We start from the raw sequence: 3,497 nt of genomic DNA on the forward strand, positions 1-3,497 counted from the left end.
CGTGAGACCCTATCTCAAAAACAAAGTGAAAAACAAGTCTGGAAACGTCACAAACTCCACCCATAAGAGGGGCTGGTTGAAGAAACTGTAGAATTTAGTATATGCAGCCATAAAACAGAATCAAGATTAGCTTTAGATGCTGGTTGAAGTGATCTCCAGGATGTATTAATAACTAGGTAAAGAAAAGTGTGTAGTGTGTGAGTGTGTGCAGGTGGGTGGCTGTGGGGGTATATGTGGGCATTGTTATAAAAGTATTATATATATAGTATATATATAGTTATGTTAAAAGAATGAAAAGAAAGAGCCAAGACTGCAGATTTTATATATATATATATGTTTGTGGGTTTTTTTGTTTTTTGTTTTTCGGTTTTTTTTTTAGATTGAGACAGTCTTGCTCTCTCGCCCAGACTGGAGTGCAGTAGCGCGATCTCGGCTCACTGCAACCTCTGCCTCCCGGGTTCAAGTGATTCTCCTACCTCAGCCTCCTGAGTAGCTGGGATTACAGGGACCACCACCCCACCTAGCTAATTTTTGTATTTTTAGTAGAGATGGGGTTGGCCAGGCTGGTCTCAAACTCCTGGCCTCAAGCGATCCACCCACCTCAGCTTCCCAAAGTGCTGGGATTACAGGTGTGAGTCACTGCACCCAGCCCAGAAGAACATTTTCTACGTGCTCACCTTCAGAAAAGTTTCAAGATCCTACAAAATCTAGCCCTTTTGTGCTTTTCCAAACTAATTCCTCAGGGATAGCCAGCACAATAATGGCTCCTAAAGATATCCACACCCACTGGGTGTGGTACGTATGCCTGGGCAAAATAGCGAGACCCATCGCTACAAAAATTTTAAAAATTAACCAGGTGTGATGGCATACACCTATAGTCCCAACTACCAGGGAGGCTGAGATAAGAGGATCGCTTGAGTCCAGGAGGTTGAGGCTACAGTAAGCCATGATCACACTCCTGCACTCCAGCCTGGGCTACAGAGCAAGATCCTGTCTCAAAAATATTAAACTAAATTAAAAATTTTCCATTTTTAAACTAAATGAAAACAGACCGGGTCAGGTGCAGTGGCTCACACCTGTAATCCTAGCACTTTGGGAGGCCGAGGTAGGCATATCACCTGAGGTCAGGAGTTCGAGACCAGGCTGGCCAACACAGTGAAACCCCATTTCTACTAAAAATACAAAAATTAGCCTGGCGTGGTGGTGGGTGCCTGTAATCCCAGCTACTCGGGAGGCAGAGGCGGAAGAATCGCTTGAACCCGGGAGGCGAAGGCTGCAGTGAGCCGAGATTGCACCACTGTACTTCAGCCTGGGTGACAGAGCGAGACTGTGTCTCAAAGGGAAAAAGCAAACAAACAAACAAAACAGACAGGGAACCGAGCTCAGGTCACACGCTGTGGCTTCTTGGTGTTGGCAATAGCACCATGGACAGCTCCCAGGGCCGGGGTGGACCGGGGAGGAGCTGTGGCTCTTTAAATGCCAGTCTGGGCAGGCCTGTCTGTCCAGAATACGCCTCCCTCCCTCTTTTTTATTCATCTAACTCCACTCACTCCTCAGGGGTCTCACTCATCCAGGCACCACCCCTGTGCCCCACCAGGAAACCTCCCCAAGGGTCCCCCAACCTGCACCACTCCAAAGATGTCTGTAGATCGGCCCAGACTCTGTCGTCCACCTGTTTCTCTCAACTGAATGGGAATTCTTTTGTTTTGTTTTGTTTTGAGATGGAGTCTCACTCTGTCACCCCCCCTGGAGTGCTGTGGCTTCATCTGGGCTCACTGCAACCTCCACCTACTGGGTTCAAGCGATTCTCCTGCCTCAGTCTCTCAAGTAGCTGGAATTACAGGTGCCCCCCACCACGTCCGACCAAGTTTTGTATTTTTAGTAGAGACGGGCTTTCAGCATGTTGTCCAGGCTGGTCTCAAACTCCCAATGTCAGGTTATCCGCCCGCCTTGGCCTCCCAAAATGCTGGGACTACAGGTGTGAGTGGCCTCCCAAAGTGCTGCGATTACCTGCCTGGCCTCAACTGAATGCGCATTCTAAGAGAATTCTCAATCCTGCACACAAAAACAGCATGAATTAACTGTCTTAGGGAAGCTGTGCCTTTGCCAGCTGTGAGCTGGGAAGAGGCAGATACCTCAGAGGGAGGGCACGCAGGCAGGTGATGACAAGAGGGGCCACAGCCACAGCCCCGTGCAGGGGAGCCCATCACTAACTCTGCACCCCACCCATGCACAAAAGAGGTGGCAGGCACTTGCAACCTTCCTCAGAGGCAGAATTCACCCCTACCAGCATCCTCTTCCTCCGATGCTCTGGAGGCCTGGGGAGCCAGAGAGATGCCTGCTGCACCCGGGCAGGGCTTGCCTTTGTTTGCCAGTAAGGAGAGGACCATGAGTAATGGGAATTACTCACATCTTGTGCCCAGTGCCCAACACATGGACTAACCGAATCCACCCCTCAGTTAACACAAGTGTCTCTTGCAAGACCTCCGCTTTCTCCAGCCAGGAGATGGGAAGCCCCAGCCTTGTGCTGAAGTTTCTGGGGTCTCTGTTTCCCCATCCGGGCTTTCGGCCTCTGCTGTGGGCAGGTTGCCTTAATGCCTTGGAGGGGTGCACACCCCCATGCAGTGGGTGAGGCTGACAGCCTAGGTGGGGTGTCATTGAATGTCATGAAGGGAGCCAGCCTTCATGCACTCTGACTGCGTGTCCTGAACAGCTTTGCACCAGGAGTTGCTACTTTGTGCGGAGAATGTGCAGTGAATAAGACCAACTGTGTCTCTGCTCTTCAAAAATGTATATTCTGGCCAGGCGCGGTGGCTCACGTCTGTAATCCCAACAGTTTGGGAGGCCAAGGTGGGCAGATCACCTGAGGTCAGGAGTTCAAGACCAGCCTGGCCAATATGGTGAAACCCCGTCTCTATTAAAAATACAAAAATTAGCCAGGCGTGGTGGTGTGCACCTGTAATCCCAGCTACTTCGGAGGCTGAGGCGGGAGAATCACTTGAACCTGGGAGTCAGAGGTTGCAGTGAGCTGACGTCGCACCACTGTACTCCAGCCTGGGCAATAGAGCAAAACAAACACATAGAGAGCTTTTCTTGTGCCCCAGCACTGTGTTTAGTGCTGTCTATGCATTATCTCACAATGTGAAAAAGCCATAGCGGCTCCATTTCACAGATGAGGAAAACTGAGAGCCGCAGGTAAGATCACTCACGTCCACTGGTCCACCAGCTGGAGAGTGGCTGGGCTAGAGTTCAAACACACTTCCAGTCTGATTGCAGGGCCTGCACTCTCCACTCTACCATCTTCACTGTCTCCTTGAATTCCTCCAGGGCGAGGCCACGGCGGTGCACAACTGCAGGGGGCACCGTTCCCACAGCAGTCCTGCAAAGCGAGTGTGCCTGATAAACTTCTGCCTCTCCTGCACCCAGCCCTGTTTAGGGCATGAGGCTCCATCAACTGTAAGTGACCATCTAATAGACCCACAACATGGTGACCTGGG

Source organism: Colobus angolensis, unplaced genomic scaffold (assembly GCF_000951035.1).
Source record: "Colobus angolensis palliatus isolate OR3802 unplaced genomic scaffold, Cang.pa_1.0 Scaffold22, whole genome shotgun sequence".
Classification (NCBI taxonomy): domain Eukaryota; kingdom Metazoa; phylum Chordata; class Mammalia; order Primates; family Cercopithecidae; genus Colobus; species Colobus angolensis.